The 23321-nt window shown below is 45.0% G+C and overlaps 1 long non-coding RNA gene across 1 annotated transcript in view; it reads left to right on the forward strand.

Moving 5' to 3' along the window:
• Window positions 1-18210, forward strand: part of LOC144691199 (uncharacterized) — a 108217-nt gene extending 90007 nt beyond the window's left edge. Inside the window, exon 3 of the long non-coding RNA XR_013579055.1 lies at window positions 18089-18210. This is a non-coding gene — a long non-coding RNA (uncharacterized LOC144691199). The remainder of the gene's footprint in view (window positions 1-18088) is intronic.
• Window positions 18211-23321: the final 5111 nt, after the last annotated feature.

Consider the following 23321-nt stretch of genomic DNA (forward strand, 5'->3'; position numbering starts at 1 on the left):
CCTTTGGGAGCTTGGCTTGCTTTGGCTGTCCTCCTGTGGTCCAGCTGCTCCCTCTGCGGTGACAGAGGACGCGGTTGAGGGGGTCACAGGCAAATGGGACTCGGAGGGAGCGGACAGCCTCTGAGATTCCTGAATGGATGACTCAGGGGTGTCCAGCTGCCACTCTCCTTTTTTGTGCCCGGGGACACCAGCCTGACTCCTTGAGGGGAAGGAGCACCTGGAGGGATGTTGACGTGCCCCGTTTCATCTTGTATTGCCACTGCAAGAACTCACCCATGGCTCCCACGATGGAGTGCAGGTATGGGCGTATCTCCACGCTCTGCTGGACTAGGGTCTCCATGCCATCCACCATCCTTCCCACAGAGACTTCTATATGCACACATGTGGGCGCCATTTCTTCAGCTAGCAGGTGGACACATTCCTCTGACTCGCTTGCCACTCTACTGAGGGCTTCCAACAGCTCTGCGTGATGTTCCCCCGCTTTCTTCTGACTCTCCAGGATGAGCTGGAAGGCCAAATCCAGAGGCTCGTCATCTGACTCAGACCTCACAGATGCCTCTTCCCCAGCAGTCCTTCGAGTGCCAGGGAGCTTGGCTGAACCACCTCCTCCTGCTGCATGCTCCTCGAAATGAGTGAGGGGCCTGATATTGGCCACTCCACTCCCAGTCTGGAACCCTCCCTGCTGTTGTGAGCCAGCTTCTCCTGCACGAAAACAGATGGAGAGAGTGTGAGCAGGACACATGGCACTGCGTGGAATGTTCCTGTGGTGAGCAGAGCCATGGACAGGGTTAGAATACAAGCTCCAGAGGATATGAGCCTGATGGAAATGTGAGGGTGTGTGTGAGAGTTAGTGGTGTTGTCCCTGGAGGTGTGAGATCCCTGTGGATGTGTGATGGGTTTGTGAGTGTGTGAGTTGAGGGTGATGAGAAGAGTGACTTACCCTGGCGGAACAGATGAGATCATTCACCCTCTTTCGGCACTGGATGGCTGTCCTCTTTTGCAGGGTGTTGACGCTGACCACCGCTGCCACTGCCTCCCATGCTAGATTGATGACCTTGCTTGCTAGTCTTTACCCAGAGCATGAGTAGAGGACTTCACAGTGGGCCTCCACTGCATCCAGTAGGGAGGCATTGCTAAATCAGGGGGCAGCATGTTTCCTCCTTTGGCAGCCATCAGTTTCCAGCAGCTTCCTATCCCTTGTTGGCTCTGTGCAGGGGCGGCCTTTAAATATGGTGCCCAGTTTACTGAAGGACTGAGGTGATAGTGGGGTGGGCAAATCAGAGGCCGCCCCACCAGTGACCTGGTGTGTTTCCCGGGAGTGCATAGTTAATGAGGCGGAAATGGGCCGATACAATGTGAAAAGCGGGTAAAACGTCCTTTTTCCACCCGCTACCGTTCTTAGTGCAAATCTGGGACGATTCTACCTTATAGGTGAGGTACTAATGTAGCGTAACCTGTGAAGGAACTGGATAATTCAAACGGCAACCTCTGATTGTTGCATTTAACTGTCCATATGTATACTCGAGAAGTTGCTGTTCAAAATGCAGCACACCTGTTAGCCACACAGTTATTCTCTGTGCAAAATCTGGGTCATTAAATAGGTTGCACTCCACGCAACCTCACAGGCTGTGCCAATGAAGGATCGAAGGGGGGACTGTCTTTTCATCTGCTGAATCATGCAGTGGTACAAGCTCCGGCTGTCTGAGCTGCCCATTACTACATCACTTCACAACAGAGGCACTAACAATTTTACTGCATGAAAGGAAGACAGTCCAAGAGAATGAAAAACTGTATAATGTGCTGCCAGAGTGAAATAACGATCACGAGAGGACATTGCAGTGTAACTCACTAGTTTTTGCCGAACCAGTCATTGTCTCATTTAAGGGCCATTTTCAGCAAAATGCTGCAACGCACTGCTCCACAAAGGGATAGGATGGGGTGGGAGGGTGGTGTTTGAGGGCGGGGGAATAGCGGTGTGCAGGGGATGTCTGTGCTTACCATTCCCCAGACAGTGAGTTATTTGTTTCAATCACAAAAAAAAATTACATGCATTTATGTAGCGCCTTTCAAGATCACAGGATGTCCCAAAGTGCTTCTCTGCAGCCAATGAATTACTTTTGAAGTGCAGTCACTGTTGTAAAGTAGAAAATGCAGCAGCCTATTTGCACACAGCAATCTCCCACAAAAGGAATGAGATAATGACCAGAAAACTTGTTTTTATGGTGCTGTTAAACGATAGTCGGGGCATCAGGGATAATGCCTCTGCTCTTCTTTGACATAGCCCCATGGGTCATTTTGTGTCCCTTGAGAGGGCACACAGGCCCTCGATTTAACATTTCATCTGAAAGACGGCACCTCTGATGGTGCAGCATTCCCTCAGTGCTGCACTGGCATCTCAGTCTTGATTTCTATGCTCAAGTCTGGGAGTGGTACTTTTGAACCCACATCTTCTGACTTAAAACCAAAGGTACTACCCAGTGCACTTCTGTAGCATGGCACCATGTCCAATTATCACTGTGTTTCAATGCCTGTATGTTCAAGTGCTTTTTAAAAAAAATAATTCTTGGGATATGAGTGTCATTGTCATTTGTTGCCCATCCCTAGTTGGCCTTGAGAAGGCGGTGACAAGCCGTCTTCTTGAACTATTGTCTCTGTGGCGAAGGTGATCCCACAGGATTCTGATGATGGGGAGTTCCAGGACCTTGACCCACAATAACTTGCCTTTAACATAGCAAAAACATCCCAAGATGTTTTACAGAGGTAATGAGGAATCAATGGACACTGAGCCAAAGAGGCTGAAACTCAAAAGGATGACTACAAGCTTGTCCAAAAAATGGAGGGGGGATTTGAAGAATTGGAGGAACAGACTTCCAAAGAGTGGGACCTATGAAGCTGAAGGCAAGGCTGCCAGTAGTAGAGTAAAGTTTGCTGCCGATGTAAAGCAGCCTGGCACTGACACAAAAGTCATATGTGTAGATGCAAAGTAGCTCCAGAACAAAATAGAGTGAGTCACCTTCTTTGTGATCGGGCCCTGACACTGGGCAGGATCTTGTGAAGCTCCTGGGAGCAGGAAATGAGGCGTGTAGGGGCACTTAATTTAGTGGGATGCAAAATGTCAGCTTCCTGATGGTGAAATGAAAGTTAGCTATTAATTTGGGGGCGGATTGAGGGTGGATCATGCTTCCTGATGGTAAGTGGCAGGAACCTATTTTTAATACATTAGCATTTACACATGTTCATTAAAATACAACTTTCCCAGATTAAAATCCTTTGGAATTAAATACACAGCAAACAAGGAACATGTGCCTTCAGGTTCATGTCTGCTTAAAGGTGGTGTGCAGTAGGTGAGATAATCATTCTGGTGGATTTGGACTCATCAGGAACTGCTTTTCTTATATGGGGAGCTTTGAACCGGAGAGAGGAGGCATTGATACATTGAGATCGGGTGGTGGCTGTGAAAGGGGAAAGAGGGCATGGCTGACCGAGAGAATGAGGGGGAAAGGTGGGAGCCTTACGAAGACTTGTGGAGGAAGGGGGAGGAAGCTGGACAACACAGGGAAGATCAATGTCTGCAGGCTGTCAAGCATTATTGTGGGGAGATTGAGGGTTATACAGGGAAGGCCCATGGTGAGGTCCTGAGAGTCGAGGGTAACAAAGGGCAGATCAAGGATGATAGAGAGAGGGTGGAGGATGAAGGATGGCAGATCATGGGTAATGGGAGGGCAGTTCTAGTGTGCCGGGGGCTAACTGATAGTGATGGGGGAGAAACTCTATTGTTAACGATAGTTGGTCAAGGGTGCTGGGGTGGGTTGAGGGTCACCGAAGGCAGAGCAGGGGTGATACAGTGATGCATCAGACAGGCCTGTGACACCCTTGTTCCATCCAGGTTCCAGCCAGAATGAGGCCCCTGCAGGATCACTTGATCTCCTCACGAAATACTGCTGTGTAAGTGCCAGTAGATCCAGGGATTACAAACTCCTCACACACAGCCGGATTGAGGCTGCTGGATGATAACGAGTGGGTGCCTGGCTGGGTGCCATGCTTCAGGGTGCACTCAATGAGAAAATAAAGCACCCTGCATGGACCTTACAATTAATGTTGCTGAAATTTACTTCCACCCAGGTTGTGCTTCCAGATGTTGGTTAATTCACTCCAAGTTGTAAACAGTAGTGAACAGTTTGAGTGTGCTGCTGCAGCATCCTGCCTAATCAACGTCCCAATAACTTGAGGTAACATCAAGGCAACAACAATCATGTTGAGGAAACACATTAGGATAATCACAAGCATAACAAGATGCTTCCATTTGTGGGAAAGTCCACAAAAAAGTGTAAAAAATGTAAGATAATTAACGATAAATCAAATAAAAGTTTCAGGAGAAACCCAGGGAGTGGTTGGAATGTGGAACTCACTACCATATTGAGTAGTTGAGCCAAATGGTAAAGAAAGACTTGCATTTTTATAGCACTTATCATGACCATGGGACATCTCAAAGTGTTTAGAGCCAAGTTTGAAGTTACTGTTGTAATGCAGTAAGCCCGGCAGCTAATGAGTGCACTGCAAGCTCCCACAAGTAGCAGTGAGGTAATGAACATAATCTGTTTTTTACAGCATCGTTCACAACCTCAGGACATCCCAGAGCACTTCATAATATTATGGACAGGAGCGGGTTTAATTTAAACAGCCCTGATTTCTCCACTCACTACCCGCCCGTAAACAGAAAGGTATTTTTTAATTTTTGATTTCCCCTTTTATAAGTGGTGGGCTATTTTGGCAACCCTTTAGTTTTGAAGTGATCCAATCCTCTATTAGTAACCCCATTGCAAACTTAGATTGGGTAAAATCAGAGGGTTAGTTTATTTACACACACCCAAAAACATGGAAGTGGGTTCGCGATGTTCCCCACTTTTGCATTCATACAATAAAAGAGGGATAAGAGAAAGAAAGGGGTTCAGGGCAAAGACCACCGACAAAAAAAAAGCATTACTGTTTCACGTGAGTCCAGAGTCCAGAATCAAGAAGTCTAATAGTGTATTCCTTAGAGGTTAGCAGGTTGAAATTGTTGCAGGGTGATCTGGGGGGTGAAATTGAAATTGTTGTCGGGGGAGGTGATGGCATAGTGGTATTGTCACTGGACTAGTAATCCAGAGACCCAGGGTAATGCCCCGGGGACCTGGGTTTGAATTCCGCTACGCCAGAATTCAATAAAAAATCTGGAATTAAAAGTCTAACGATGACCATTGTCCATTGTTGTAAAAACCCTATCTGGTTCTGGTTCACTAATGCCCTTTAGGGAAGGAAATCTGCTGTCCTTACCTGGCCTGGCCTACATGTGGCTCCAGACCCACAGCAATGTGGTTGAATCTTACCTGCCCTCTGAAATGGCCAAGCAAGCCACTCAGTTGTAACAAACCACTACAAAGTCACAAAAAAGGAATGAATCCAGATGGGCCACCCGGCATCGACCTAGGCACCAGAAACAACAACGGCAATCTCAATCTCAGCCCTGTCAACCCTCCAAAGTCCTCCTTACTAACATCTGGCGGCTCGTGCCAAAATTGGGAGAGCTGTCTCACAGACTAGTCAAGTAACAGCCTGACATAGTCATCCTTACGGAATCAGAATTACAGATAATGTCCCAGACACCACCATCACCATCCCAGGTTATGCCCTGTCCCACAGGCAGGAGAGGCCCAGCAGAGGTGACGGCGCAGTGGTATACAGTCGGGAGGGAGGGAGTTGCCCTGGGTGCCCTCAATATCGACTCCGGACCCCATGAATTCTCATGGCATCAGGTCAAACATGGGCAAGGAAACCTCCTGTTGATTACCACATACTGCCCTCCCTCAGCTGATGAATCAGTGCTCCTCCATGTTGAACACCATTTGCAGGAAGCACTAAGGGTGGCAAGGGCGCAGAATATGCTCTGGGTGGGGGACACCAATGTCTATCACCAAGAGTGGCTCGGTAGCACCACTACAGACCAAGCTGGCCGAGTCCTAAATGACGTAGCTGCTAGACTAGGTCTGCGGCAGGTGGTGAGGGAACCAGCAAGAGGGAAAAACAATACTTGACCTCATCCTCATCAACCTGCCTGCCACAGATGCATCCGTCCATGACAGTATCGGTAGGAGTGACCATGGCACAGTCATTGCAGAGACGAAGTCCCGCCTTCACATTGAGAATACCTTCCATCATGTTGTGTGGCACTCCCACCACACTAAATGGGATAAATTTCAAACAGATCTAGCAACTCAAGACATCCATGAGGGCGCTGTGGGCCATCAGCAGCAGCAGAATTGTACTCGAACACAACCTGTAACCTCATGGCCCGGCATATCCCCCACTCTACCATTACCATCAACCCTGGTTCAATGAAAAGTGCAGGAGGGCATGCCAGGAGCAGCACCAGGCAAATCTAAAATTGAGGTGTCAACCTGGTGAAGCTATAACACAGGATTACTTGCGTACCTAACAGCATAAGCAGCAAGTAATAGACAGGGCTAAGCGATCCCATAACCAACGGATCAGATCTAAACTCTGCAGTCCTGCCACATCCAGTCGTGAATGGTGGCAGACAATTAAACAACTCACTGGAGGAGGAGGCTCCACAGACATTCCTGTCCTCAATGATGGAAGAGCCCAGCACATCAGTGTAAAAGATAAGGCTGAAGCATTTGCTACAATTTTCAGCCAGAAGTGCTGAGTGGATGACCCATCTGGACCTCCTCCAGATGTCCCCAGCATTACAGATGCCAGTCTTCAGCCAATTCGATCCACTCCATGTGATATCAAGAAACGGCTGAAGGCACCGGATACTGCAAAGGCTATGGGCCCTGATGATATTCCGGCAATAGTACTGAAGGCTTGTGCTCCAGAACTTGCCGCACCACTAGCCAAGCTGTTCCAGTACAGCTACAACACTGGCATCTACACAAAAATGTGGCAAATTGCCCAGGTTGTCCTGTACACAAAAAGCAGGACAAATCCAACTCGGCCAATGACTGCCCCATCAGTCTACTCTCCATCATCAGTAAAATAATGGAAGGGGTCATCAACAGTGCTATCAAGCGGCACTTGCTGAGCAATAACCTGCTCACTAACGCCCAGTTTGTGTTCCACTAGGGCCACTCAGCTCCTGACCTCATTACAGCCTTGGTTCAAACATGGACTAAAGAGCTGAACTCCCGAGGCGAGGTGAGAGTGACTGCCCTTGACATCAAGGCTGCGTTTGACCAAGTGTGGCATCAAAAAGCCCTAGCAAAACTGGAGTCAGTGGGAATCAGAGAAAACTCTCTGCTGGTTGGAGTCAGATCTAGCACAAAGGAAGATGGTTGTGGTTGTTGGAGGTCAGTCATCTCAGCTCCAGGACATCACTGCAGGAGTTCCTCAGGGTAGTGTCCTCAGCCCAACCATCTTCAGCTGTTTCATCAATGACCTTTCTTTCATCATAAGGTCAGAAATGGGGATGTCTGCAGATGATTGCACGATGTTCAGCACCATTCGCGACTCCTCAGGTTCTGAAGCAGTCTATGTCAAAATGCAGCAAGACCTTGACAATATCCAGGCTTGGGCTGACAAGTGGCAAGTAACATTTGCACCAAACAAGTGTTAGGCAATGGCCATCTCCAACAAGAGAGAATCCAACCATTGTCCCTTGATGTTCAATGGCATTATCATCACTGAATCCCCCACTATCAACGTCCTGGGGGTTACCATTGATCAGAAACTGAACTGGACTAGCCATATGAATACTATGGCTACAAGAGCAGCTCAAAGGCTAGGAATCTTGCGATGAGTTACTCACCTCCTGATTCCCCAAAGCCTGTCCGCCATCTACAAGGCACAAGTCAGGAATACTCCCTACTTGCCTGGATGAGTGCAGCTCCCACAACACTCAAGAAGCTTGACACTGTCCAGGACAAAGCAGCTCACTTGATTAGCACCATATCCACAAACATTCACTCTCTCCACCACCAACGCACAGTAGCAGCTGTGTGTACCATCTACAAGATGTACTGCAGGAATTCACCAAGGCTCCTTTGACAGCATCTTCCAAACCCACAACCACTATCATCTAGAAGGACAAGGGCAACAGATAGATGGGAACACCACCACCTGGAAGTTCCCCTCCATCCTGACTTGGAAATATATGTTGCTGGGTCAAAATCCTGGAACTACCTTCCTATCGGCACTGTGGATATACCTACACTACATGGACTGCAGCGGTTCAAGAAGGTAGCTCACCACCACCTTCTCAAGGGCAACTAGGGATGGGCAATAAATACTGGCCCAGCCAGCGAAGCCCACATCCCGTGAATAAATAAAAAAAATCTACTTTTCCAGAAATAATGACTTTCACAACGGAAGAAGGCACATAGAGATGAATTAGTCTTGTAGGCACAGATACAGAAGTTCAAATGTTTCAGTAGAACACAGTGTAGATGAGGGCCAAGCAAGTTAAGCTTTCTGTTGCTACCTGTTAGATAGTAAATGGTAGTCAGAGGCAGACTGCTAGCCTTGAATCCTGCTTCTCTTCTGAGGCTAAACAGTGACTGAAGATAGAACCCAAAAGCTGAATAATTAAAGCAATTCAAACAGTTCAAGTTTTGGTCATGTGACAGGGTGGTTTCAGGTCAAGCTATTCAGCTAATGAGGCCCCCTTTTAAAACCTATTGTGTTTCCAGCAAGTAACTATAGAACCATTAGCACAAGGTTGGAGATAAATCCCAATAGCTCTGCCTTTGTCCAGCATCGACTGATGCAGACGCCTCATCTACTATCCCTTTGTGTTGGTGTGGCTGGAATGTTTATACAATGCAAGGATTCTTACATTCCAGGAGTTTGATGAGTTAGTCTTTGCCCATTTTTAAACTGTTCAGAAACTTCAAGAACTTCCATCAGGTGGTCAGCTGTGACCATTTTATTAGTCCAGTCATTTGCCCATTTTTTAAAAAGTAGTATGTTTACAAAGTAGCCAGGATGAAATAGATGTATATATTTTCTTTCCTGTCTTCTGATCCTGACAATAGCCAATGAAGTACTTTTGAAGTGCAGTCACTGTTATAATGCAGAAAATGCAACACCCAGTTGTACACAGCAAACTCTAATAAACAGCAATATCATAGTGAGCATAGTCTGTTTTTAGTGTTTTTGCTTGAGGGATAAATGGTCAGGACACTGGGGAGAACTGGCCTGCTGATCTCGACACAATGGCATGAGATCTTTTACATTCAACTGGAAAGACAGACGGGGCCTCACTTTAGCACCATGTTCAAAAGATTAGACCTGCAATAGTGCAGCACTTCAACAATATTAGCATTGGAGTGTAAGCCCAGAGCTTGTGTGGTAACCTAAACCCACAATCTTATGACTCGGAGGTGAGAGTACCACCCACTGAACTAAGGCTGGCTCCAATGTTCCCTTTAAAAGTTAGTAGATGCATTTAAGCGGTAACTAAATCCATGAGGGAGCAAGGAATAGAATAATATGGTGATAGGGTTAGATGAAGTAGGGTGGAAGGAGGTGCATGTGGAGCATAAACACTGTCATGGACCTCTTGGGCTGAATGGCCTGGTTCTGTGCTATAAATGCTATAATTTCAATCATGTGGAGTGATAACTGCAATCTCTGATTTAGAACTTTCAACTCCACTTTGATATTGCCTCAAGACATTCATCTCATCACAATTTTGGCCACTGTGGGCATCGGTAATATTGGAACGTGCTGAGCTATGCTTAGTTAAATGTGAAATGTTGTCTTGGAACCAATCAACATGAATGATTTGTTATCATGGTTGAAAACAAAATGCAGGAGATGAAAATTATGAAATAATTGGTCCCTTTCGAAATGCAAACAGGTCGGGGCTTTTAAATCTATTCTAAATAATCTCCTGTGAAGCCTGCCGTTATGAAGCAATATTACTCTTTATTTTATGCTGTCACCTTTCTTTACTTACTTGCAAGCAAACAATAATTAAAAGGTAATTGTGGAGCTGTTTTATGATATGCAGTGAGTCAGTCTTCGAATAGTTGACAGTTTAATTTGGCAGTTGGGCTCCTCTTTCTCTGCGTCTGTGGCCTGAATTGTAATTATTATGCATTCAAATGAAAATCAAAAGAATCATTTAAAATGTACTTGGTTTATTCCTCTTTGCTGGTTCTGTACACATTGGGCAGCATTCCCTTGGGACTCTCTGCTTGTATGGAAGCCTGCTGAATGCTAATATGGTGATAAATGTATTTCCATGGCAGAGTTACTTATTATTCATGTGACTCTGACTGGAGCCAAAGGGCATTTTATTCACAATCATGAACACATCTCTCACTGATTGATCCAAGCTTAATAGAAAATGATCAGGTGTTTCCAAGTGATATGGCATGGGGCAAATGACTGTGGAGAATTGCTTTTACTGCAGTTTCTACGATGTGGATCTATGGGGGAGGGGGTTGGAAGTTTTGTTCAAGGTGAATGTTGCTAACGTCTGAGAATAGAAGTTAGAAAGAAGAACTCTCATTTACACCACGATTTTGAAGTATGGTCACTTTTGTAATGTAGAAAACATGGCAGTCAATTTGTGCACAGCCAGCTCCCACAAACATCACTTATGAGAGTGACCAAGGGATAAATATTGGCCAGTGCACTAGGGAAAACTCCCTTGCTCTCCTTTGTCATGGTACTATGGGATCCTTTACACACCCGAGAGAGTTCAGTTTAATATCTCAGCCAAAAAAACAACAACCTGCCTTGAAACACAGTAAAGTCACTTAGCAAAAGTGATTATAAAAATACTTTTGGCACTGAGCCACAGGAGGAGATATCAGGGCAGATGACCAAAAACTTGGTCAAAGGGCTACGTTTTTAAGAAGCACCTTTAAAGTGGAAATAAGGTAGAGAGAGGGTTAGAGAGGGAATTTCAGACCCTAAGGCAGAGGCAGCCAATGGTGGATAAAATTGGGAATGACCAAAAGTCCAGAATTGGAGGAGGGTAGGTATTTCGGAAGCTTAAGGCGTTGAAGGAGACTACAGAGGAGGGACAAGGCCATGGAGGGATTGGAAAACAAAAATGAGGATTTTAAAATTGAGGCCTTGTCACCCAGGGAGTAAGTTAACAAGCACAGCATACTGGGTGAACAAGACTTGGAGCGCTTTAATAATAGAGCACTAGCGTTTGGATGAGCACATGTTTATATAGGGTGGCAGATGGGAGACAGGGTTGCAGAGCATTGGAATAGTCAAGTCTTATAGGAATCAAAGGCATGGAACTGGGTTTCAGTAGAAGATGAACTGAGGCAGGGTCAGTTATAGGTGATGTTATGGAAATGGAAATAGGCAATTTTGTTGATATGATGGATATGTGGAAGTTCATTTCAAGGTCAAACACAATACTAAAGTTGCGAATGGTGTGATTTAGCCTCAGACAGTTGCCAGGGGTGGAAATGGAGCCACAGAACGGAGTTTGTAGTGGGGTCCAAAGACAATGGTTTCAGTCTTCCCAATATTTAGCTGGAGAAAGTCTCTGCTCATCAAATATTGGATGTCAGGGAAGTAGTGTGAAAAATCAGAGACCGTGGAGGGATCATGAGAGCTGATGGTGAGATACAGCTGAGTGTCATCAGCATTCACACGGAACCTGGGATCAAAATTTGATAGCCTCTGAAAATGAGAACAAAAATTGTGATGCGGGATTAACCAACATCCATTCCTTCTGATGCAGGCAGCATGCTAACTTCATGCTGTTGCCTAATTAACACCAGTTAAAGCTATCTGCAATACTTAGAGCCAGCCCACGCCTCTTACAGAGGAGGTGCATTGAAACTGGAGCAAGTGTTGGCAATTTTTCTACAACTAATTCTGAACTGGGAAACACTCAATAAAGAGAGAGGGTGGGACTGGAGGCCTTGGTCAAGGTGGTGTAGGGGAGGAGAGGTGTTTTCTATTCACAGGGATGTCCTCCAGACAAATTCTCAGGAAACAATGGGACCAGATAGCCAATGCACTCAATTCCAGGAGTCAAGCCCTGAGCACATGGATACAGTGCCGCAAAACGTTCAATGACCTCACATGAGTGGTCAAGGTCAGTGAATGTATCTTTAATTGTCATATCCCACCAGCTGCACCGCTAGCCTCAGAAACTGCTCAATCCACCACATCCCCATCACTTACCTACCAGAAATCTCTATCAATCAGGACACATACCTAACATTCATATGCTTCATCTCACCCATACAATTTTAGCACAGCTGCAAGCCTCAAACCCACATCTCATAGATTTCACAATTCCAGCTATTACCCTGTGACAGACTGAACAACACTTACTGACACACCTCCTTTTGCCTTTCAGGACAAGGTGGCATACAACTGGAGGCAGTAGGTGCTAACCAGAGGGGAGCAGTTGCGGCTGCATGTCCATACCTTCGTGGAGAAGACAGTGATGGCCATTATTGGAGTGGCCATTGCTGAGGCTGCGGCCAGTGGCGGGACGGAAACTATCAAAGATGACACTCTTCTCATGTTTAATCCTCCTTCTCAAATCCCTCTTCCTCCTCATCATACAATCTCTTCTAATTTAGAAGCTGCAGATACTGTAAGAATGCAGATCTTACTTCCCCCACCCCACCATCACAACCCTATGCCTTGTGCCTTTCTCCTTTCAGATACCCTAAAAATGGCACCTGGCTTGGCAATGATGGAATAGTAACAGGTGAAAAAACAAGAAGATATTGATGAAGAAGAAACACCACCACTGACTTTCACATTCATATCCACCAGCTCAGATATTGACACTGCACATAACTTAGAGGCTGGTTTAGAGCTGAGATATACACATAGTGACACACCTGGCATGAGCAGTCTGCAGCCTGGGCAAGGGTAGTGCAGGTGCCAGCTCCCCAGAGTGCAAGGTCACACATGCTGCCTAGGAATAAGCTATGTACTTCAATAGGCCACGCTATGGGAGAAGGCTAATCGGCATTCCTAATGAAATGTTTGGTGCATTTGTAGGCCTGCCAGAAAGTCTGGATGCAATTGAGACTACTGTTGAGTAGTCTAACACTAAATTAGCACAGGGTTTGGCACAGAGTTTGAAGCCTTTCCTTTCCAGTATGGCAAGAGCCTTGGTGAGACTGCACCTGGAGCACTGTGTACAGTTTTGGTCTCTTTATCTAAGGAAAGATATACTTGCCTTAGAGGGAGTGTAATGGAGGTTCACCAGACGAATCTCTGGGATGGAGGGATTGTCTTATGAGGAGAGATTGAGGAAACCGTGCCTGTATTCTTTAGAGTTTCAAAGAGTGAGAGATGATCTCATTGAAACCTACAAAATTCTTACATGGTGTGAAAGGGTAGATGTGGATAGGATGTTTCCCCTGGCTGGTGAGTCTAGAACCAGGGGATCAATCTCAGAAGAGGAGGTAAGCCATTTAAGACTGAAATGAGGATGAATTTCTTCACTCAGAAGGCGGTGAATCTTTGGAATTCTCTAAGCCAGAGTGCTGTGGGAGCTCAATCACAGAGCTTGTTCAAGATAGAAAGATAGATTTCTGGAAACTAATGACATCAAGGGATCTGGGGAAAGTGGGGGAAAGTGGCAAAGAGGTAGATGATCAGCCATGGTGGAGCAGGCCTGATGGGCTGAATAGTGTACTCCTGCTTCTATGTTCCTATGTAACCCCATCAATATATTTGTGGACCCAACTATGATGCAGTCTCTGATGGCCAACGTCCGAGTTTCCACTGTAGTACAAGCATGAGCCAGCGAGTGCCCAAGTGCTGCAGTTCCACCCAGCTGGACAATAGAGGAGAGTCATTGGCAGAATGGCCAACTGTGTCAATGGCTGCAAACAGGTCAATGAGGATGAGGATGGTCACATCCACATAGAATGCTATTTCTGACTTTGATAAGGGTCCTTTCAGTACTATAATGAGGCTTATGACCTGAATGGCACAATTGTAGGAAAGATTAACATGGATTTGGGAGGTGGCAATACGCCTTAAGACTTTGGAGAGGAAAGGAAGGATGGAGATGGAGCAGTAGTGTACAAGAACAGAGGTTTCAAGGGTGAGGTTTTTTTTTGAGCAGAGGGATGATGGCAACAGATTTCAAGTTGTGATTGGGTGGGGGGGCGGGGAGGCAGGGGGGTGAGTACACAGTGGGGAGAGGGAACCATTAACAACATCAGCTAACAGGAAGGAAGTTGGATGTGCAGTATAAGGGCCTGGCACATATAAGGTTAATGTGGGATGGAGTACAGTACTGCTACACAGTGATGAAAGAAGCACATGACCAGAATGCAGGGTCAGTTGAATGTTGGACAGAGCAGTGTGTACCAGCAAGCATGGAGACAGTTCCTAGCTTGTACCCTTTACTATATCTTTATAAAAAGCTCTGAGTCAATAAAGACTTACAGTTAACCTATGTATGACTACGAAGACTTCTTCAGGACTACCGAACTGTATCCAATGCCCTACAACATGGTGGCAGCTTATGGAAAAGCCCAAGACCTTACAAAAAATGCAGAGAAAACTAAAATGCTGGAAGACTGAGAAAAAATTCAGCAAAGCTGCCTAACACAAAAAAAAAGCTCCAGAAGATTCATAAGTTTGAAAAACAGCTGGAAAAGAAGTAATTACTCAAAAATTTGGGTAAAATTGTGAAACATTTGGGAATGAGGGTTCTGTTTTTGAAACTTAAACTTCCACATACTTGACAACAACCTAGACAACGATGGGAGAAGCAAAAAAAGCGACAGGGAATCAATCACAATGTTTATCAACCCTGAAAAATGAGTTAGGGTAGCAACCACTGACCAGCGCTACAGCAAAACCAAGTGCGGTTCAACACAAAAGAATGGAAGAAAAGAATGGAAAGATACCCAGATACCAGAACAACCTCCAAACTTACAGCAAGAACCAGCAGTGACAGAGCCTACCACTCTTCCAACAGTATTATAAATGAGATATGCAAGGGTTATAATGCCTTCAGACCACCTGAACCTTTGAATTCAAGGATTTTAAGGGGGGGAGATGGAGTAGTGATAATGTAGTAATGACAATGTAAATGTAGGACAGCAAAAACAAAGTAAGAGATAAGGTAAACTATAATTACTTGAAATGCATTGAATAAAGACACAGGGGAGGTGTAGTATAGGGGTCTGGTACATATAGGGCCAATGTGGGATGGAGTACAGTAACACCCACACAGTGATGTAAGAGGCACATGACCGACACCCAGGGTTAGTCGAGTGTTGGACAGAGCCGTATGTAACAGCAAGCATGAGGACAACGCCAAGCTTGTACCTTTTATCATATATTTGTAAATAGTTCTGAGAGTTAATAAAGACTTATAGTTGATCTATGTATGACTATGAAGATTTCTTCAGATATACCGAACTCTATCCAATACCCTACAACAAGGTAGTCAACTGTTTAGTCAGAACAAGATCCAGAGAGCAGAAAACGGGTCTCATGGACAAGATGAGCTTGAAGGGAGCAAGGCAGGAGATGGGATAGAATCTAGAGAACAACGTGATTTCAGGGTGAGGGCGGCAGGGAACGTTAGGGGAAGTTTGGTTCAGTCGGCCAGGGAAGGTTGGGAAGTGGCAGAGACAACTGAAACAATGGTCTGGACTGTCATGACAAAAAAAGCCCATGAGCTCCTTGCATTTGTGTTGGAGGTGAGGTTGGAGGCAAAGGAGTGTGATTTAAGAAGATATCCTGTGGTAAAGAAGATAATCCAGGAGTTATCTTTGCATTCATGGATGATTTTATAATAGTGAGCAGCACTCCATCAGCACTGCACTGAAGTGTCACCCTGGACTGTGTGCTCAAGTCTCTGGAGTGGGACGTGAAGCTACATCCTCTGACTCAGAGGCAACAGTGCAATCCACTTACTGACAACTGATAATAAGATGAAGAATGTTAGCATCAGTTGTTAGCCTATCTCCTATCAGCCAGCACCAGTGTCGACCAGGTAATGCATAACACTCTTAGGTATGAAGTAAAGCAAGAGAGATTTACATTCATTTAGCACATTAACACATCTCACAGAAACAGCTCATAGAGCAGCACACATATAAATTATTTTTAAATTAACATGCAAATAAACCCAGCAATCATTTGTGCACAGCAGGATCTCACATATAGAAGTAAGATGTTTTTGGTACTGCTGTTGAGGGAGGAATTATGGCCTGGACACTAGGCGATTTTCCAGCTCTTCAAATGATAGCATAAGATCTTTAACATGAACTTTAATGATCAGAATAGATATAAGGAGCCTCAATTTGTTTTTATAATTTCTGTTACAGCCAGGTGAGGAGTGGTAGAATGGTTCCCCTCTCTTTCCACTTCTCAGCTGACCACAACAGGTATTTGTAAAATAATTTGCTTACCAATTCAGTGAGTGTTTAACTGTTTAATTGCTGTGACTGTAGAAGACAAACACAGGTTTTCTTGTACATTTTAAAAGAAGAGGAAATAATATTTATTGTACTTAACACCTGATATGTAAAAATAATTTTAAAAATGCTCCAACTCTCACTTGCAAGAGGTTCACACACACAAAAGTAAGTTACAAAAGGGAGGGTAGGTTAACTTGTTTAAGAGTCCCAAGAGAAAGTCAATTATATACAGATCCTATAGATTGATGACTTAGACGGTTTCAGGCTAGGTTTGGCGATCTTTCCGGATTCTGCATTGAGACAATTTAGAATGTTGATAGATAATCTCTGTATTTTCCTCTGAAGTCAGCAGCCGTTTGGTTTATGTTGAAGATGCCACCTGCGGTGTTTAACTGGTCAGAATACAGGCAGGGTACATACATGCAGAATGGCTAGAGAGAGAGAGAGAGATACAGGGACCATAAGTCTCCTTCTTGCTGTTACACACTCATGGAGCGAGATTTTCCACGCCCGCTGGTGTCAGGCATGTTCGGTGGCGTGAGTGGACAATAAGGCGAGAAGACCAAAAATCAGTTTCATGTTATTGTGGAACCATTTTGCAATCGTCCACTCTGCCAATCAATGGCGGGCCGCAATTCCCGCTATCACACGTCAGGAACCTCATTGTAATACATCTGCGTATCATTATAAACCCAGCCCACCGGAATTATCCCCCCACGCTGGATCATCCAAGCACGTCGGCGTGCAATCACACCAAAGTTTTCACAACAGTTTAAATCAGGCATGCACTTGGCGGGCTGCACTTTGAGGGGAACTCGGAGGTGAGTGCACAGTAAGATTGAGTGGTGCTTGCCAGGGACGCCTGTTGGATTTCAAGGTTGAGGCGAATTTGGGGGTGTGGGGTGCAGGGGGCAAGGGCTGCACTGTGGTTGAAGCGAGTTGGGGGGGGGTGCAAGGGCTGCACTGTGGTTGAAGCGAGTTGGGGGGGACAAAGGCTGCACTGTGGTTGAAGCGAGTTGGGGGGGACAAAGGCTACACTGTGGTTGATGGTAGTGCACAAGCACGTGTGGGATGCTGAGGGAGGAAAGTGGCCACACATTAGGGAAACCTTGTATGAAGTGACCATTATTCTGCAGCTGAGACATTTCAGGCACAGCCACATGACATGCTTGGAGTTGGGCTTCTAGCTTATCTGCTCACTCAAGCAACGCAGAGGCATGAAATGCCACCAAATGCTCCTGAACTTTTCACCCCTCAGGCACAGACTGCAAACTTATGAGCATTTTAGTGGATTGCAGAACAGTTAGCTGACTGGGCATATTGTAGAATCTCCTTGCTAAAACTAGCCATGGAGCAGCCACTGGTGGAGGTGCTCATAGCTCCTTGCAATGTCATCATGCCAGTTTGGACCATTCTCCCCCATGGTTCAAGCTAACAGTGCAGCTTTTCAGTGTGGGTTAGCAGAATGCCTGCGCCTGAGCTGAGAGCACAGTAGGTGACGCTGCCGCCAATCGGTCAGGTGGAGTGGGGTGGAGGTGTGTTGGGTTTCGGACAGCCATGCTGTGCACTAAACTCTGGACATCCAAGTGGTGGACAGCATTCTCTGGGATGCGTTAAGGGGCCTTCAGGCTTAACCAAGAGAGGTTCTTAGTACATCTAAGCTAACCCGCACGTTTTTCTCTTTCATCCTGCAGGAGGAGTACATCAGGGGCACGGAGCCTGCTGACCTAGTTGTATGCCTCATGGTGTTCAGAGAGCTGAGATGAAGGAGGAGAGAGCAACAGAGGTGCCTGGCTGGGCAGAGGGAGGAGCAGTAGCCTCAGAAAAAGGGGCAGCCACACGCCATTGAAAAGCCACACTGAGCCTGCGATGTTGGTCGGCGCTGTGCTAGACCCAGGGTCCATAAACGGCGTCTTTTATTCCTGCAGATGGTGCCAAATCCTGCAGCACATGGACTTTCTGGTCTCTGACTGGCCCTGGAAAAGCAGTTTCTTAAAACACAATGCTGTCATAAGACCTTTCACAAACTAGCCAGTTACCAAACATGGTCATAACAAGCTCATTCCAGGTAAAGTGGTTAGATTAAAGTGGTCTTCTCAGCTGGGGTCCATTGTCCAAAGTGATTTGAGTTTAGCAGTATGGTCCACATCTACAAGAATAAGGTGGTCATGATTATGTCTGAATGTCTTTGAATGGTTTTGGAGATGGCATTTCACACTCATCTAAGCTTATTGTCCTTGGCGGGATACATCCACAGAGCCTGACTCCATTCTGAAAACTTTGAAAATTGCCAGCTGAATTTATGTAAATGTTCGGATATTTTGTGCCCTGCTGTTTAGTTCACTTGAGTCTTTTAAAAACTTATTCTGTGGCTTCACCCTACTGAATAAACAAGGGTCATTTTTTGATATAAAACAGGGTTTTATAATGCTTTCATGGGATGTGGGCATTGATGGCAAGGTCAGAACTTGTTGCCCATCCCTAATTGCCTTTGAACTAGTGGCTTGCTAGGCCATTTCAGGGGGCAATTAAGAGTCAACCATACTGTTCTGGGTCTGGAGTCACTTGTAGGCCAGACCAGGTAGGAACAGCAGATTTCCTTCCCTAAAGGACTTTGCTGAACCAGTTGGATTTTTACAAAAAAATAGTAGTGTCATGGTCACCATTACTGAGCTAATTGATTAATTAGTTAAATTTAACTTAAATTCCACCTTCTGCCATGGTGGGATTTGAACCCATACCCCAGAACTTTAGCCTGTTCCTTTGGATTACTAGTCCAGTGACACTACCCCTATGGCACCGTATCCCTGTTAATAGCTTATGTTTAATGTTTTATGCAAGAATATCATTGCAACACTCCATCAATACCGCACTGAAGTGCAGCCTAGATCACACTTTCAACTCTTTGAGCATAGCTTGAGCCCTCAAGCTTCTGGCTCACAGTGAAACTAGGCCAACCTGACACCACAATGATCACTGCATCATCATTTTTCCCAATTACCACATTGGCTTACCTGCTCTTCTCTGACTAAAATTGCCAATTAGAGCTCATATCAAGCAGGAATTGGCTTAAATAAAAAATCTTCACCATTTCCTTAAGAGCTCACAGCCATGGGCAATATTTGTCTCATTAGTCAGGAAGAATTTAAACTCAGATTCCAGAGCTAAGAGATGAGTGTTCAACCCACTATAGCACACAGTCCCCATCAAAGTGTCAATCTGGTCCTCAACTGCTCGTACTTGTTCTCAGTACCATTTTGGGTTGAATATGAAGATCAAATGTAACTGATGTGAAGAGGTTATTTTGCACATTTATTGCATTACTAATCAGCAACTGGTTAGTGAAAAGATTTGCACAAATGAACATACAAAATCAGCAGATAGGAAAAGATCAGAGGGCCTATCAAGCCTGTCCCATACTGTCATGGTGCACGACCCTATATCGCTACTCCGCTCACCACCCCCCACCAGTCAACAGCCCAATCTCCAGGGGCAGGCGATAAATGGATGCAATCATTGTGCACACAATAAATTGTCCTGTCGGCTCAAGGACCTCCATGCAAATCCAGCCCAGGCTGATGGTTTGCAAGACTCTGCTCTTTGTTAGCTGTTGGAGTCCTACATTGTGTGAAAATGGAACAACAATGCCTTGCTTTTATATAACACCTTTAACAGAGAAAAACATTCCAAGATGCTTACAGAAATAATCAGACAGGAGCTAAAGAAGGAGAGATGAGCACAGATGACTAAAAACTTGGTTGATAAGGTAAGTTTTGAAGAAGTTCTTAAAGGAGGAGAGTGATGGAAAATGGAGATATTTAGGAAGGGAATACCAGAGCTTAGGCCCATGATGACTAAAGGAATGGCTGCCAATTGTGGGATGAAAGGAGTGGGAAGGACTGCAAATTCCTCAGAGTATTGTAGGACTGGAAGTGGTTACAGAGAAAGAGATGACAAAACATGAATTAGATTTGAACACATGGATGAAAACTTTCAATTGGTAGCATTGGTGAACTGTGAGGCAAAGCAAGAGCCAACAGCACAGGGGTGATGGGTGAACAGGATTCGTTGTGGGTTAGAAAGCAGGCAGTAAGAGTTTTGAATGAATTCAAGGTTATGAAGGGTTAAGGTCAGGAGGCCACAGAATCACAGAATCTTTACAGTGCAGAAGGAAGCCACTCGGCCCACCAAGTCTGCACTGGCTCTCTGAAAGTGCATTCTACTTAGCCCCACTCCGCTGCCTTATTCCCATAACCTTGCACATACTCCCTTTTCAGGTAGCCATCCAATTCCTTTTTGAATACCTTGATCGAGCCTGCCTCGGCACCTCTCAGGAAGTTAGTTCCAGACTCCAACCACCCTCTGGGTGAAAACATTTTTCCTCACATCACTTTTACTCCTTTTGCCAAGTATTTTGAATCTGTGCCCTCTAGTTCTTGATGCTCCTTTGAGTGGGAACAGTTTCTCATGATTTACCCTGTCCATATCCCTTAGGATTTTGAATACTTCTATCAAGTCTCCTCTCAGCTTCCTTTTTGCCAAGAAAAACAGCCCCAACCTCTCCAATCTATCCTCATAGCTACAGTTCTTCATCCCTGGAATCATTCTTGTAAATCTCCTCTGTATTCTCTGCAATGTCTTCACATCCTTCCTCAAGTATGGTGCCCAGAACCTGATGCCGTACTTCAGATGATGCCGAACTAGTGTCGTATACAAGTTTAACATGACCTCCTTACTCTTGTACTCAATGCCCCTGTTAATAAAGCTTAATATGCTTTATTAACTGCCCTCTCAACATGCCCTGTCACCTTCAATGGCTTATGTATATATACGCCGAGGTCCCCCTCTTGCTGCACCTCCTTCAGAGTTTCTCCCTTTACTTTATACCGTCTCTCCATATTCTTCCTGCCAATATGAATCGCCTCACAGTTCTCTGTATTGAACTCCATCTGCCACTTTTCTACCCAATCCCCAAACATGTCTATGTCTTTTTGAACCCATCACAGTTGACAATGTTTCCAATCTTCATATCATCTGAAAATGTTGAAATCATGCCCTGAACACTGCTGTCTAGGTTATTAATATATATCAGGAAGAGCAAGGGTCCCAACATTGACCCCTGGGGAACTCCATTACAAGCCTTCCTCCAATCTGAAAAAATCCACTAACCGCTGCTCTGTGTTTCCTGGCCACTCAGCCAATTTCTTATTCAAGTGCCCATTTTCCTTTTATTCCATGGCCTAGAATTTTGCTCCCAAGTCTGTTGTGTGGCACTATACCAAATGCCTTTTGAAAATGCATATACACCACATCAACAGCATTTCCCTTATCAACCTTCTTTGTTACATCCTCAAAAAACTCCAGCAAATTAGTTAAACATGATTTTCCCTTAATGAATCCATGCTGGCTTTTCTTATTTATCCTGCACTTGTCTAAGTGACTATTAATTTTGTCCCGAACTATATTTTCCAGAAGTTACCCTACCACTGAAATCAAACTGATTGGTCTATATTCGCCAGCTTTATCCTTACACCCCTTTTTGAACAAGTGTGTAACATTCCCAATTCCCCAGTCTTCTGGCATCACCCCTGTGTCTAAGGAAGACTGGAAGATTATTACTAGTGCCTCTACAATTTCCACTCTTACTTCCCCCAGTACCCTTGGATGCATCGCATCCGGTGCTGGGGTTCCTTAGCAATTTTAAGTAAAGATAGGCTCTCTAAAACATCCTCTTTCTCAATTGTAAATTCTTCTAGTGTACCAGTTACCTCCTCTCTCACCTCAACCTGGGTAGCATCTTCTTCCTTTGTAAAGACAGATGCAAAGTACTCGCTTAATACCTCTGCTATTTCTCCTGTCTCCACGTGCAAGTCCCTTGTTTTATCCCTAATCGGCCCTACTCTTTCTTTTACCACCCTTTTATTATTTATATGTTCATAGAAGACCTTGGGATTCCCTTTTATATTAGCTGCCAGTCTCTTTTCATGTTGTCTCCTTGTTTTCCTTATTAGTTTTTTCACTTCCTCACTGGTCCTTCTGTATTCAACCCGATTCTCCATTGTATTTTCTACCTGACATCTGACATACGTACACTTCTTTTCAACTTCACCTCTATCTCTCTCATCATCCAGGGTGCTCTGGATTTATTTGTCCCACCTTCCCCCTTCAAGGGGATATACCTTGACATTGCCTGCAACACTTTCTTTGAAGGTAGCCCATTGTTCAGCCAACGTTTTTGCTGCCAGCATTTTATTCCAACTCGCACAATTCAGATGTATTATCATCCCATCAAAGTTGGCTTTCCCCCAGTTAATGATCCTGCTCTGCATTGTTCCTTTTCCTTTTCCATGGCCAACCTAAACCTTATGATACAATGGTTACTGTCCCCTAAATGCTCTCCCATTGATATGTGATACACTCATTCCCCAGAACCAGGTCCAACTGTGCCTGCCCTCTCGTTGGACTGGAAGCATACTGCAACAGAAAGTTATCTTGAACACATTCCAGGAACTCGCACCCCTCTTGTCCCTTTGCACTATTCCTATCCCAGTCTATATTTGAATAATTGAAGTCTCCCATTGTGATTACTCTTATAATTCTTGCGCCTCCCTGTAATTTCTTTGCAGATTTGTTTCTCTACATCCCTTCCACTAGTTGGTGGTCTGTATACCACACCGATCAATGTTATTGCATCTTTTTCATTCCTTACCTCAAGTCAGAGAGATTCCACCTTTGACCCCTCTGGAACATCCCCTCTCTTCAGTACTGCAATGCCATCTTTAATCAATACTGCCACTCGTACACCTGCCCCCCACTTTTCTTCCTTTCCTGTCTCTCCTAAACACCTGTGCCCAGGAATATTTAACATCCAGTCCTGCCCTTCTTTGAGCCAAGTCTCTGTTATAGCAATGATATCATAATTCTATT

Source organism: Cetorhinus maximus, chromosome 15 (genome assembly GCF_964194155.1).
Source record: "Cetorhinus maximus chromosome 15, sCetMax3.hap1.1, whole genome shotgun sequence".
NCBI lineage: Eukaryota > Metazoa > Chordata > Chondrichthyes > Lamniformes > Cetorhinidae > Cetorhinus > Cetorhinus maximus.